Source organism: Atractosteus spatula (genome assembly GCF_055471065.1).
Source record: "Atractosteus spatula isolate fAtrSpa1 chromosome 16 unlocalized genomic scaffold, fAtrSpa1.hap1 SUPER_16_unloc_1, whole genome shotgun sequence".
NCBI lineage: Eukaryota > Metazoa > Chordata > Actinopteri > Semionotiformes > Lepisosteidae > Atractosteus > Atractosteus spatula.
Window position 1 is genome coordinate 3,061,769 of NW_028296631.1, and position 15,105 is coordinate 3,076,873.

A 15,105-nucleotide genomic window follows, 5' to 3' on the forward strand; every position below is an offset into this window, starting at 1 on the left:
TGTTGTTGTTTTTTTTGCAGTTTTATCTAGAACAAGCGATGCTTAAACCTTTGTCTGATTCTTGTGAAACTATCCACACGACAGTTACAGTACCTAGGAGTTGACTTCAGTGATGTCACTGATGGGATGTTTCTAAAAATCCATCCTCTGTAAAACGTCTTCTCTAGTTGTCCTGCATATGTATTCGCTAATGAAGCTGTGTGTTCTGAGCCTGGATCTCTACATTTCTGTATGAACCAGCTTAGAGGGCTAAAGACAGCTTGTGTTTAAATTGAGTGTAAGGCAATTTATTCTTCTAAAGTCATGGTCAGCATTTATTATTGTACTGTGCTGTAAACTTGTTCTGTGCCTAGTCACATTATTTTATAGCGTTTTTATAGTGTTATCAAATCCGGTGGCGCTGTGTGTTAGTTTCCTGACTCCCATGTCACATGGTCTGTGATTGAAACCTGTGAAACCGGTTTAATTCGTCACAGCCAGCACTCCGGCAGAGAGGGGGTTGTGTTCGTAAAGTAGAAGCAGGCGAGATTTCCAGCGAAAGACACCTCCCCCCCACCCTCATACGATTCGCATTGTAATTACCCATTGTAATTGTATTACACATTGTACACATGCTTAAAAGAGAAGAGAGAAAACGCAAGCCTTCTTCAGGTGTGAGGGTCTTCTGCTCAGAATGAAACGCTAAAATGTAATGTAGGCTCTGAATGGGTTCAATTATGATTTGGGCTTGATTAAGGTCGCTGCCTTTCATCTAAAACCCTACTTGAATCCTTCGAAACTAAAAATCAGCGTTAGTGAGTTCTAAATAAAGAGGTATCCAGGTAACAGTGAAACGGGCGACAGTCTGGGGAGATCGCCCGTTTTCCATGTAAATAGTTCCCTGGTTCCGCACCCCTTGGTGTTTCTCTCGCTCTCTCTCGGGTCACCTGATCATTAGCTCGAAAGATTTCAGTGCTTTGTGTATATTCTAATGGTAGTGGGGGCAGGGTGTGTGGGAACAGGTTTGGTTGAAATTGCATTGGAGATCTATGTTCTTCACACCTGAAACATTTTCTCTGAAAGCATTTTCTTCGCAGTTTAACCGATCTTGTTACAGCATGTTACAGTTTACTATTATTAACCATATTAATTTTAAGTGCTTAATGCCATTTTTTGACCAGGCACGAATATTCTTAAGTCCATATCTTCGCAAGGGAATCAGTGCGAATTGTAATACTAATTAAATTAAAACTACTAACTACTAACTAATACTAATTAAAACAAACCAGAAACGTGTTGTTCTGTCTAATGACATTACAAGTGGAAAGATTACAGATTTTAATCGTCTTTAATTTTGTTACGTTATACATTTTAGAAACGTTTCATCCATACAAACACCACAAAACTATTTTCGATTGTATTTCTGAATAGTACAGATGCAGCCATTCAAAATGCGTGAGGTATTTCGCGGCATACCCCGGTGGGCGTGTCACAGTATCACGCGGTATGACGCAGTTAACGTGGTGTCACGTGGTTAACTATCCGGCGTCGCCTTGTAAAACCGCCAGGGGGAGCTTAACCTCTCATGTACAGCATTTGAGCCTTTAATTTTGAACTGTGTATTACAGCATGTTAATCATCAGTCATTAAAATGTTGGTATATTTTATGAAAGCAAGATTGCTCAGTTGGACAAAAGTACACAACCTACCTTTATCAGAAATATCAAAGCCTTTACTGAAGATATTACTAATAGTATTAATAATGGATGACTTTGGACAAGCTGTATACTCAAAGTATAATTTCTTTAGCACATTTGTACAAGCACTTGGAATCTGTCCAAGCCATACTTTGTCAGGCATTTTGTTTTACTTCAACGGGCATAAAAACTTCCTTGCTTTTAACAGGGCGTTTCATAATTTCTAGCTACGAAAATGATTTAAAATGCGACACCTATCATTCAACTAGAGCTTAAAATATCACAAGGAAAAATACACACCGGTATTCCATTTCTCCCTAAACATTGTAAGCTTCGAAGTCTTTAACTAACGTGATACCGGAGTCAACAAGCATACTTTTAGAATTTGATTAAAAGGGAATATAATATGGAATCGCGTATCTCAAGAATTTAATAACGGTATGATTACATCCGTGTACTGCGGCAGGGCTGTGTAGGGCTGTTTCGCCTGCCTGATCATGCGAGCTCTCTTGTAGCCTACTGGTCTAGGTGCGTGACTACCAACTGGCAGGTTGTGTGTTCAAATCCAGCTGGTGCTGGACTTTTATTTTAACAAACATTTCTTCGAAAAAATAGGTAAGCGATATTATGGACAATCAGTTGACTTTTATATTTCAAAATATCGCAACATGATCGATATTTGCGATATTTTGAACATATCTTCCCTTCTGACAGCGGTTCCTGCTTCTATTGTGTGTGTGTGTGTGCAACAGTAAATTTTTATAGAGAAATGGAGGCTGGACAGTATGCGTTACAATATAAACATTTATATTGATTTTAATCGTGTTCTGATTTAAATCGCAAACGCGTGTTTAATTATGTGTTTTTAATCATAATCAGGCTAATGCATTTCTACATTTTCTGTATGAACCAGCTTAGAGGTTCATACAGAAAGACAGCTTGTGTTTAAATTGAGTGTAAGGTAATTTATGCTTCTAAAGTCATGGTCAGTATTATTGTACTGTGCTGTACTGTGTCACATTATTTTATAGCGTTTTTATTGCGTTATTAAATCCGGTGGCGCTGTGTTAGTTTCCTGACTCACATTATTTAAACTACCACACTGATCATTCATCTCTAAATAAACTTTATTTTATATAGCGTTTTAAGCGATTAGGTAATTAGATTGCTCATAAACCTAATCGCTTTTTCTACATAAACACAGTGTGATTGCTCTCTGAAAATGCTTTTCCTTTATTTTTAAAGTAGGCTCAGATCGTATTATTATAAACTTTCTTGGAAAAATGTATTTTATGTAAACCATGTTTGCTATTAATTCATTTAGGGCTAAAATACGTTCATTGTCTTCCAATCGAGTCGAGTTGACATTGGAAGCCTGCCACACCCGGACTGTTAAACCAACGCATTAGCACGTCAAAGCCCATTGAGCCAGTATTGGCTTTAGTATCCCCCCCTTCTCCCCTCAATTCAATTCAATTCAAGGTGTTTTATTTGCATGACAGATGGGTACAAGCAGTGTTGGGTATGTATATTGTAACGCTTACAGCAGACAGGCACTGTGTAGGAGCCGACGCACCAGAGCAGCGCCTGCATTTATAACTTAGTTTTTAAAATTAGTCAAGCAATACGAAGCATCTCCTTTTACTTAGTGCCTGAGCATACTGCAACGCGTGTGAAGCCCATAAACGATATTAATTTTGGAACTTAAACATACAGTATATGGCTGGTCTCGGTACTTTAAAGAAAACATACACACCAGTATTCCATTTCTCCCTAAACATTTTAAGCATCGAAGTCTTTAACTAACGCGATACCGGAGTCAACAAGCATACTTTTAGAATTTGATTAAAAGGGAATATAATATGGAATCGCGTATCTCCAGAATTTAAAGACCAGACAATCGCAAACTCGTTTTCAATAAAATTATTTTATTCATTCAGCAGTTTGTGAGAGGGACATCCAGCAGGGAGAGACACACACACCGGTTTTCATTGACAACATTGTTTTTTTTTCAATTCCTCTTGTCTAACAGGAATGTTTTGTTTGTGGACAGACTGTTAGACAAGAGGAAAAGACCGCCTCCTCCTACGAAGCATTTCGTTGATCCGATCACGAATTCTTTTCCAGTCGTACGCAGCAAGGGTTGAGAATCTCCGATTCACCATCGTACTAATGGTTTCCCGGAGATTGCAAGGCAAGGCACTTTTGCCTCTGGACCCATCGAAATTTACAGACGTGGTCCACTCCCAGTAAATTTCAAAAGTCACAAGATTTCGAAACACGAGGGCGGCGTAGCGGTCGGCTCTTGCTTTCCCGTCTATGCCGATGCACTGCAAGTACAACCCCCCCTCCATCTCCTGGGTGATGGGTAGCAGTTGGACATCTGGGAGAATTATTCGTCCCACTGGCATCTGTGAATTCCGCTGTGCTTCCTGGGGGGAGATAGCCGGCGGGGACAGCATCAACAGAGTCCTGCGCGGTGGTGAACTGAGAGGCCGGGATGGAGTGTCCTGAGGCGGTGTGTGCTCTGCGGGGGGCAGAGCTTCCGCCAGGCATTGCAACCTGCGCGGCGGGGAGAGCCACTTTTCAGGAGACGGCTGCTCAACTGTTTGACTGCTGGAACATACTGTCTCCTTCCTCTGCATTTTCAGGAGTGTCTCTAGCCTCCCAGTCCTCCCCAGTAATGCATCGTACTGCTCCCGCTGCTGCCGAAATGTCTCCATACAGGTGCTGCTTCTACAGGTTGGCACCCTGGCCAGTGGCCGAGAGCAGAGACCCACGGCCTGTGGCAAAATAACATAAGTCATGTAAGAAATAAAGTCACACAGTAGTATTCATCAGTCGCGGAACAGAAGTCAAAATAAACTTTTCTTTTTTTCCGTCTTACCGCTTTCTTTTTTACTGTCCTTGTGGTAGATCGTTTCGCCCGTGCGGTGTTTTCTTGAAGAACAGGCTACGAAGAAATAATTATAATTGAATTTAAAATTCAAAACGGCAATAATACCTTGTAATATGCGCTGTAATCGCGTATTTCAGATGAAGTCTGCTGTATTTGCTTACCCTTCGCTCTTTGGAAGCTGGGGCGGCAGAAGCACCTCGTCTCTTCCCGTAAAAGGTCTTGGTCTCCATACTGTACTATGGTCGCTGTAGTGCAGGTTCGCAGTTTTTTTTTTTGCGATGGGAGCTCACCCAATCCCTTGGTGTCTTTTATGCTATATTCACCTGTACGGCTAGAGTGTGTTCATTGTCTTCCAATGAAAGGCGGGTGCCTTTTGCCGAAGTCGGGAGACATTGGGGGCTTGCCACACCCGGACTGTTAAACCAACGCATTAGCACGTCAAAGCGCATTGAGGACCCGGGCGCAATAGTTGTTTTGTCCCTTGATTTACTGATCTGCATTAATTAAATCTTGTCAGTCAGGTCTTTTTTTCTCTATTTCAATTGTCGTTTACACATGCACGACTTTAAAAGCTAGCATGACAGGTTTCGATTCACATTAGCTGGCGAGCCTTGTTAAAAAAAACAATGACAATGTAACATGCCACTGTTTGTTCATGAACAAAGTTATACTGAGATTTCCTTAGATACGCGATTAAAAAATAAATAAAAATTTGAATCTCCTGCGGAACACATTCCATAAGAATCAGCGGTTCTACAACATATATCGCCTTTAAAGGTGGCTTCTCAAAACGCTTTACGGGATAAAAACAACCAGAACAGCAGCAACAACAATATTGTATTTCATTGCACTTTGAAAACCAAGTAATAACTTAACTCAGTACGTGCAAACGTTTTGTATGTTGCTGTCTTGAATGCCTGCGTACCCATAAGTATCTTATTTGCCTTGAGGCCTGTCTACAGTATATTTGTCCCCCTATCTCCCTCAATTCAATTCAATTCAAGGTGTTTTATTTGCATGACAGATGGGTACAATTCTTGTTGGGAATGTATACTTTGATATTTACACCCGGCGCGTCACCGAGGGAGCGACTGCATTTATAACTTAGTTTTTAAAATTAGTCAAGCAATATGAAGCATCTCCTTTAGCTTTTAAGTCCCTTATGGTTTTTTCGTATTATATTCCCTATTAATCAAACTCTAAGAGTATGTATCGGCTTGTCAGTCAGGTCTTTTTTTCTCTTTTTCAATTGTCGTTTACACATGCACGACTTTAAAAGCTAGCAAGACAGGTTTCGATTCACATTAGCTGGCGAGCCTTGTTAAAAAAAACAATGACAATGTAACATGCCACTGTTTGTTCATGAACAAAGTTATACTGAGACTTCCTTAGATACGCGATTAAAAAATAAATAAAAATTTGAATCTCCTGCGGAACACATTCCATAAGAATCAGCGGTTCTACAACATATATCGCCTTTAAAGGTGGCTTCTCAAAACGCTTTACGGGATAAAAACAACCAGAACAGCAGCGACAACAATATTGTATTTCATTGCACTTTGAAAATTGCATTTGAGCACGGTTTTTGACTTTCTTAAAATTGCATTTTGGGCGCGGACAGCACATACAAGGGTTAATGAACTGCGCCAAGAAATTTAAAATAGTTTTCTTTAGGTGTGAGGGTAGGAATGGACCGCAGCAGGCATAATCAGCAAACCAGGAAAACAAAGAACAGGACAGGTGAGATGTGTAGCCAGAAAGCGAGTGATCAGAAAAAGGAAATGGATTTGTCAACTGATTGTCCATAATATCGCTTACCTATTTTTTCGAAGAAATGTTTGTTAAAATAAAAGTCCAGCACCAGCTGGATTCGAACACACAACCTGCCAGTTGGTAGGCACGCACCTAGACCAGTAGGCTACAAGACAGCTCGCATGATCAGGCAGGCGAAACAGCCCTACACAGCCCTGCCGCAGTACACGGATATAATCATACCGTTATTAAATTCTTGAGATACGCGATTCCATATTATATTCCCTTTTAATCAAATTCTAAAAGTATGCTTGTTGACTCCGGTATCACGTTAGTTAAAGACTTCGAAGCTTACAATGTTTAGGGAGAAATGGAATACTGGTGTGTATTTTTTTCTTTAAAGTACCAAGACCAGCTATATACTGTATGTTTATGTTCCAAAATTAATATCGTTTATGGCCTTCACACGCGTTACAGTATGCTCCTATTCTTTTTATGCTCAGCTACTAAGATTTCCCTTCAGTGGTAAAATTCAATATCTACAACGAGCACAGTAAAGACGTTTACAGTAAGTCTTTCTACGACAGACCAATGGACCATGAGTGCCCCTGTCGGTCAACCAATCACGCACCGCGGTATCCCGTGTCATCATACCTGCGGTATCTGTACCGCGGTGTCTGTACCGCGCACTTTGAATGGCTGCATCTGTATGTTACACTTAGTTCACTGTTTTAAATAGATCTAATTAAGAAAGTTAAGTGTTAGCATAAACTATTAGCAATCAATAATATTAAATTTAGCACTGTAATAAGCTGTTGCACTTTCCCCCGCATCTTGTAAAAATATATTTTCATTGTTCAAATATACATTAAGTCTGACTATCATATAATAAGTTAAATACAAAACTAAAGAAAAAATAGGGTTAAATATAATTCAAAATATTTTGCTAACAATGTTAACTGTTTATGAATAATAAAATGTATTAACTAAGGAGTAGGATGGCTCAGTTGTTAGTATGTTTTTTTGTTTTGTTTCTTTTTCATAAATACAACAGTAGTACCTGATGTCTCAGTGGCTTTCAAAATTAAATTATGCATGCAAACCTGTGAACTAGAAAGATAACTAAGATATCCATCCATTTATAATGGTGGCGAAGTGGTTAGCATTGCTATCTTGCAGCACTGGGGTCCTAGGTTCAATTCCTGCCATCCTGTGTGTGAGGGGTTTACATGTTCTCTCTGGGTTAGATGGTTTTTCTCCATATGTGTGATATGACTCCCTCTCGCACTCCAAAACATACTGGTAAGTTAATTGGTTTATGGGAAAACTGGCCCTGGCGTGTGTGTGTTTGTGTCTGTCTGTCCTGTGATGGACTGGCGCTATGTCCAGGGTGTATTCTGCCTTGTGTCCGTTGCTTACTGGGATAGGCTCCAAATCCTCTGTACTGGATAAAGAGATTAGAAATGGATGGAAGTAAAGGCACTGTGTGGATGGAACTATACACAGTGTTAGAAACCCACGATGAAATGGCAGCATCTCACTGAGAATAAAATATTTTATAGTGCTGGCTTAAGGAAACAGCCTTTCCACCTCTCTTGCACATCAGTATCCATACCTAGTTATTTAAACAAATTGCCTCTAAGTATAAACATCTTAATATGCTGGCTCTGTGGATCCGCATCAGCTATGTTTGCCCATTCCTTCAATTCATGTGCATCCAACACACAGTTCAATGCCAGCAACTACACATAATCTAAAATACAATCCTTATTTCAGTATCTATGTAAACATATAGTCTGTTAACTTCATCATCTTCATCAAAAGTATGCCTAACCCCATTAGGAAGTGTTCTTGTTATAAGTGTATTCCTCAGCTTTCCCCAAATTATCTTCTTCTTGCCAACATCTCTAGTCTTTTATCCTGCAATAACTCAGCCAACACTTAAATCTCCAAAAGCTGCTTGTGTTAATTTCTTTAAATCACAAATATCATGTGTAAATACTGGCCATGTAATACTCTGCATTGTGGAATAATAGTTTATTTTAAAGGGAACTAGAGAAATCAAGAAAGGCTTTTTTTCTAGAATTAATAAATGCACATCCTGTTCACTGGGGAAATTAAATCCACACTGAGCAATCTTCAATATGTTCAGAATATGACAGCAAGAATCCTATCAGGGATGCATTACACCTGTTTTCAAGTCCTTGCACTGGTTACCTATCAGATTTCGAGTCAACTTCAAAATCCTTATCCTCCTTATATACTGTCCTACAACTGTTATTATTGATCACCGAATTATTGTACTTGACATGACTTCATTCAGCCTTTCCTGAACGTCTATGACAGGCAGAGAGAGTGCTGTTTCTGGTGCGATCTTTTGCAGCTGACATTTCACTGTTTTAAACGAACAAGAAATTAGATTGCTCATAAATCAGTTATTCTATATAAACACAGCGTAATTGCCCTCCGAAAATCCTCTTTTTCTTGTTCGTTTTAGAGACCTTGATCGAAACTGATTTTAGATGTCAGAAAGGATTTATTTTCTCTGTATTTCCTACATTGCTTTGTCGAGATTTTAACTTTATATCTAACTTTATATCTAGGCTCAGATTTCAACTATAAATCGTACAGTAATTAATAGCAGTAAATACTGATGTTTTGCGCCCTCTTACCACAAAAATATATGTTTTGTAGTTGGGATTAACTTTATTTCGTACGCGTAGCTACTCCGATTCGGACACCGAACAGTTAAAGATGGCGGCAAATCAGACACCCAGAGGGGGGGCGTCTTCTCGCCTCCATAACTAAAATGCCAAATAGGAGTGGCTTAAGCGACATACACAGTCGTGTAACTGACAGTTTGAGGTAGCCTATCGTGTAAATTTCGCTTTGTTGCTGATAGGTTAAGCTTTCGAAACTCTGCCCCAAAGTCATGTGACTGATTTTTCGCCCTGTTTCGTTGGTTAAACGCAATGATCACAAGCACCACCATGGTAACTGGGATGTGTAGTTTTTAATTCCGTTTGAATTATAACTGTACGTACTGTCTTCATATTTGGCCAGGGCTTTAAAGAGAAGGCGCGCCAAAAAAATTCGGTGCCGTCGTCTCCGCTTTAAAGGTACCCCCGTGCTGGAAGAATTTGACCTCGGAACGTTTGCCCAGCGTAGTTATAGTGGACATAAAAACAAGAGTTCGCTGGCATTATATCCTAGAAGACACAGACCGGCACCAGACCGGTAAATGCTTGATGAACTAGGGATTGGACAGTTTCCAAGTGCTTGTACAATCGATGGAAATGTTCAAATAAATGTGCAAAAGAAATAAACAAAATAATCATTTATTTCTTTATCATATTGGCTAGCTAATGTCCTCTCTTTGCTAGTTAGTGGCTGTGTTTCTGCGTTGGGTAGCAACGGGTGACTGTTCTCAGGCGGAAGATGTAAACAGCTTAATTTTCGTCTTAAATAATTTTTAAAAATTAAAATTCATTCTATACAGCAATCACATATTTGGGTACCGTTTCATAAAACTTTCATGCTTAAAATGTTTAGGGAGAAATGGAAGACTGGTGTGTATTTTTTCTTTAAACTATCAAGACCAGCCATACACAGTACAGTTTATGTACATACAGTAATGTTTATGTTCCTAAATTAATATCGTTTATGACCTTCAGATGCGTTATGCTCCTCTTCTTTTTATGCTCAGCTACTAAAATTTCCCTTTAGTGGTAAAATTCCATATAAATATTCAAAACTAAGCAGATTGAAATGTGCACAGTAAAGACATTAGATGATGAAATCTTTTCACTACCAACCAATGCACCACGAGTGCCCCTGTCGGTCATTTTGGCCAGCCAATCACTTACCGCGGTGCCCTACGGTGCCCTGCGGGTTGGTTACTGTACCACGGGTTTTTACCGCTCATTTTGAATGGCTGCATCTGTAGGTTGTCTCTCGCAGTGTTCAGGAATTGCATTCCGAAACTGAGTCAGATCAAAAGTTGTAAGAAAAGCACCTATGGTGTCGGTTCTAACAGCTTTATTGATTCGATGTTAAAGGCCGGAAATGGGGCACAAGACACGCGACCGCAAAAAGCGTCGCCATCTGCTTCCAGCTGCAAAATGCCGTTTGCGGACGCTGAAGCATTTGAACTTGAACTTTATTGCCATATGTAACCGGTACTGGTACAATGGAATTCTTACTTACAGAAGGTCTCTCGATTGTAAAACAAGTGTAAAAAACAAGACAAAGTGCAAACAGTGCATCAAGACAATGTACAAACAAACAATAGACAATGTGCAAGTAAACATGTAGACATTTCTTTCCAAGGCAGCGGGTACAAGCGATCTCGCGTTTTAAAACCACCAGGAAAAGCAGAAAGGCACTTTTCCTTGCTTGCACCGGCACACAACGACGTGAGGAGAACACCGTAGTCGGCAGGATTCGAACCTGCGCGGGGAGACCCCAATGGATTTCTAGTCCATCGCCTTAACCACTCGGCCACGACTACAGCAAGCGCTGCTGTTGCTGTGTTCTTGCTACAATCTCACATGGATCGCGAGGCACCGGTGGAAACCTTTTTCAAAGTCGTTCTCCATTAAAAAAAAAACCTTTCCAAAATACAAGCCTTGCAGACAGACACGCCTCAGAGGACTTAAGGGTGGCTTCATGTGGGAATGATAAAGTCTCCCTGTCCGGACAGGAAAATGGCACTTTGTTACACACAAAGAAACAATCAACAACAGACAAATGTCCACAAGCATTTAAGAAGCCGCACCATGTTCTTGCTACAATCTCACACGGATCGCGAGACGCCGGCGGAAATCTTTTTCAAAGTCGTTCTCCGTTAAAAAAAAAAAACCTTTCCAAAATACAAACCTTGCAGACAGACACGCCTCAGAGGACTTAAGGGTTGCTTCATGTGGGAATGATAAAGTCTCCCCGTCCGGACAGGAAAATGGCACTTTGTTAGACACAAAAAAACAATCAACAACAGACAAATGTCTAAAAGCATTTTAGAAGACGCACTTGAAATAGCTCTTATATTCGTGTTAGACGCTGGAATCGCCTTTTTATTGACGCTCTTACGAACGCCATGGAAAGCAAAACAAAGCAAAGCAGAGCAGAACAAAACGAACAAAATAAAACCCTCACGTCCTGCACTTGAATATAATGCCGTTACGTGCCGAAGCGGTATTGGACGTCATCCTAGCACTGCAACCCGGGGCGTACGGTATATGGGAACGAGCACACGTCACGAATCGTCTCTAATCACTCCCTGCACTGTAAGGCGCCTTGAAGCGTGCACCCTCAACATTCATCTTTGCGCATCTGTGAAAGGTAAACTCTTGAGCAAACTCTGAACCAGACGCTCAAACTCCAGCTAGGATTAGGGGTTGCATTCCCACGCTACTTGAACACTTTGTTTACGCTCAGTGCTGGATTTTGGGAACTTTAGGACGAGTGGGACTTTTCTCCTATCTGTCAATTCGTTTTGTTTTGGAGACTCTTGGCTGTCTGTGTTGTATAGTGCAGCGTGAAGAAAACGTTTTCGAAAACTGTGCCGGCTCAAAAGTTGTAAGAAATCCTCTCCAGCTCTTTTAAGTCTCTTCAGTTTTGTCATTTAAAGTGAAACTAGATGTATAACTGGAGCCTCACTTATGCAAATGGTGAGGCTCCAGTTCGACATCTAGTTTCACTTTATATGACAGAAGTACGTCAGACTGCGCCGGACTGGGGGATCATTTCCGGTTATTTTTACCATCTTAAACATTTGAAATCCTCCCCTAGGCAATTGTGACACTTCATCTTGGCTCCACCTAGGACACTCTTCAATCTTCCATCACTTCTCTCTTCTCCCGCAACACTCTCGTCTGTCGGCAGTATGTGGCGTCTTTGCATTACCACCAATCTCACCACAGCAAGAAAGCAACGGGTTTTGACAAGAGAGGAGGAGACTGCCTGGCCCGAACGGGGATCGAACCCGCGACCTTGGCGTTATTAGCACCACGCTCTAACCAAATGAGCTAACAGGCCTCGTGCCTGCTGTCCTCTCTGTGCTGCAAAAAATGGAATTCAGGGAAGTTTCTTTTGTCCTTCTTTGAATAGAAAGCCCTGCAATTCAGTGTACGGGCTTTCTCGTGCTGTTTAATGGTTCTTCAAAAATTCAAATTCAAATCCTACACTGGCCTGAAGTGCCCCCCCCATTTCACAGCATTTTTCAGCTGATTTCAAATGTACCTAAAGGAGAAGCATTATTGAAGACCATCAATTACCAAGAGCTTTTGTCAAAGGTTTTGGTGGTCACTTTTAATGACCACAGAGAGCTATGACCTCGGTTTTACATCTCATCCAAAAGACAGCGCCTTTTTACCACACAGCGTCTCCGTCACTATACTGGGGCATTGGGACCCGCACAGACCTCAGGGTGAGCGTCCCACCGCTGGCTCCATTAACACCGCTTCCAGCTGTAAGCTTTGCTTTTCCCTGTAGGTCATCCTCATCCGGGTACTGACCTGGCTCACAGCTTCTAAGCTTCAGTGGGTTTTCAGTTGCGAGTTGAAAGGGGATGCAAGTGATGGAGCCGCTCGCTGCAAAAGCCACTACATTGGCCAGGAATCGAACCCGGGCCTCCCGCGTGGCAGGCGAGAATTCTACCACTGAACCACCAATGCACGCTGCAAGGGTCTACAAAAAAGACGCTTTTTTACCACTCTGTGCTGGATGTTGGGTCCCAAGGGAACTTCTGGACGAGTGAGAATTTTCTGCTATCAAAATTTGGTTTCGGAGACTTTTGGCAGCCTACAGATGCAGCCATTCAAAATGCGCGGGCGATACCGCATTATTTTGCGGTACGCTGTACGCAGTCTACCGCAAGCTACCGGTAAATACCGCGAGTTACCGTAAATTCTCCTATAATACGACAAGCAAAATAATAGTATCTGGAATTTCCGCAAGGTGGAGCTAATAAAGCTCAACCTCTCATGTTTGAGCTGTGGCCATCAAAGTCTTTAACGAAGATATTACTAATAGTATTAATAATGAATGACCTTGGACAAGCTGTAAGTGTAAACTCAAAGTATTGCCCTCGTCAACATTCTTTTTTTCATTGACCGTCTTTGTAAAAGTAACACCACAGCATTTCGCAATCACGCATTTGTTTCCAATCATGCAAAGTACAGTAATTTTTGAGAATCGATTCACCATGCCTTTCACATGCTCATAAAAGAGATTGATTTAGGAACATAAACATATTACCGTATGAAAACTGTACTGTATACAGTATGTATATGTATATTTAATGTCTTAACTGTGCCCGTTTAAGTATTGAATATTCATATCTGATTTTACCACTGAAGGGAAATCTTAGTAGCTGAGCATAAAAAGAATAGGAGCATACTGCAACGCGTGTGAAGGCCATAAACGATATTAATTTTGGAACATAAACATACAGTATATGGCTGGTCTCGGTACTTTAAAGAAAACATACACGAAACATGGTTTCATTATGACCAGAATCGGTCTTGAGATATTTTTAACTTGATTTACAGTATTTGAGAGGTATGTCTTAACACCGATACTACAGTGCTTAAGTACTGCTCACGTATATGTTTCTAGGTTTATATTATGCATTTCATACGGTCAAATTACTTTTGAGCAACTAATAAGAAGCGCGAAACGGTATGCGTTTTAGTTTCGTTTTGTGCAGGGACCCGTGGATTGATTAGAGATATCAAGTACATACAAGTCATTTTTTAAATGTTGTAGTTCGTCTTGAAAAAATGTTACGAGTACATCATCTATCAACAATTACACAGGTTCTGTTTCCATATTGCGGATTTTGGTTACGTAATATTATTTTCTAGATTTCACGTTGTGAATATATGATTTGGGCAAACAGAGCCGCAAAGAAGTACATTATGGGTTGTTGTTGTTTTTTTTGCAGTTTTATCTAGAACAAGCGATGCTTAAACCTTTGTCTGATTCTTGTGAAACTATCCACACGACAGTTACAGTACCTAGGAGTTGACTTCAGTGATGTCACTGATGGGATGTTTCTAAAAATCCATCCTCTGTAAAACGTCTTCTCTAGTTGTCCTGCATATGTATTCGCTAATGAAGCTGTGTGTTCTGAGCCTGGATCTCTACATTTCTGTATGAACCAGCTTAGAGGGCTAAAGACAGCTTGTGTTTAAATTGAGTGTAAGGCAATTTATGCTTCTAAAGTCATGGTCAGCATTTATTATTGTACTGTGCTGTAAACTTGTTCTGTGCCTAGTCACATTATTTTATAGCGTTTATATAGTGTTATCAAATCCGGTGGCGCTGTGTGTTAGTTTCCTGACTCCCATGTCACATGGTCTGTGATTGAAACCTGTGAAACCGGTTTAATTCGTCACAGCCAGCACTCCGGCAGAGAGGGGGTTGTGCTCGTAAAGTAGAAGCAGGCGAGATTTCCAGCGAAAGACACCTCCCCCCCACCCTCATACGATTCGCATTGTAATTACACATTCTAATTGTATTACACATTGTACACATGCTTAAAAGAGAAGAGAGAAAACGCAAGCCTTCTTCAGGTGTGAGGGTCTTCTGCTCAGAATGAAACGCTAAAATGTAATGTAGGCTCTGAATGGGTTCAATTATGATTTGGGCTTGATTAAGGTCGCTGCCTTTCATCTAAAACCCTACTTGAATCCTTCTAAACTAAAAATCAGTGTTAGTGAGTTCTAAATAAAGAGGTATCCAGGTAACAGTGAAACGGGCGGACAGTCTGGGGAG

General features: G+C 40.7%; 2 non-coding genes across 2 annotated transcripts; both read right to left on the bottom strand.

Annotated features, from left to right (window-relative positions):
* Positions 1 to 10,755: 10,755 nt before the first annotated feature.
* Positions 10,756 to 10,837, bottom strand: trnas-aga (transfer RNA serine (anticodon AGA)). Its single transcript has one exon. It is a non-coding gene; the product is annotated as a tRNA-Ser (tRNA).
* A 1,452-nt stretch (positions 10,838 to 12,289) lies between these two features.
* On the bottom strand, positions 12,290 to 12,363 carry trnai-aau (transfer RNA isoleucine (anticodon AAU)). The gene has a single exon. It is a non-coding gene; the product is annotated as a tRNA-Ile (tRNA).
* Positions 12,364 to 15,105: the final 2,742 nt, after the last annotated feature.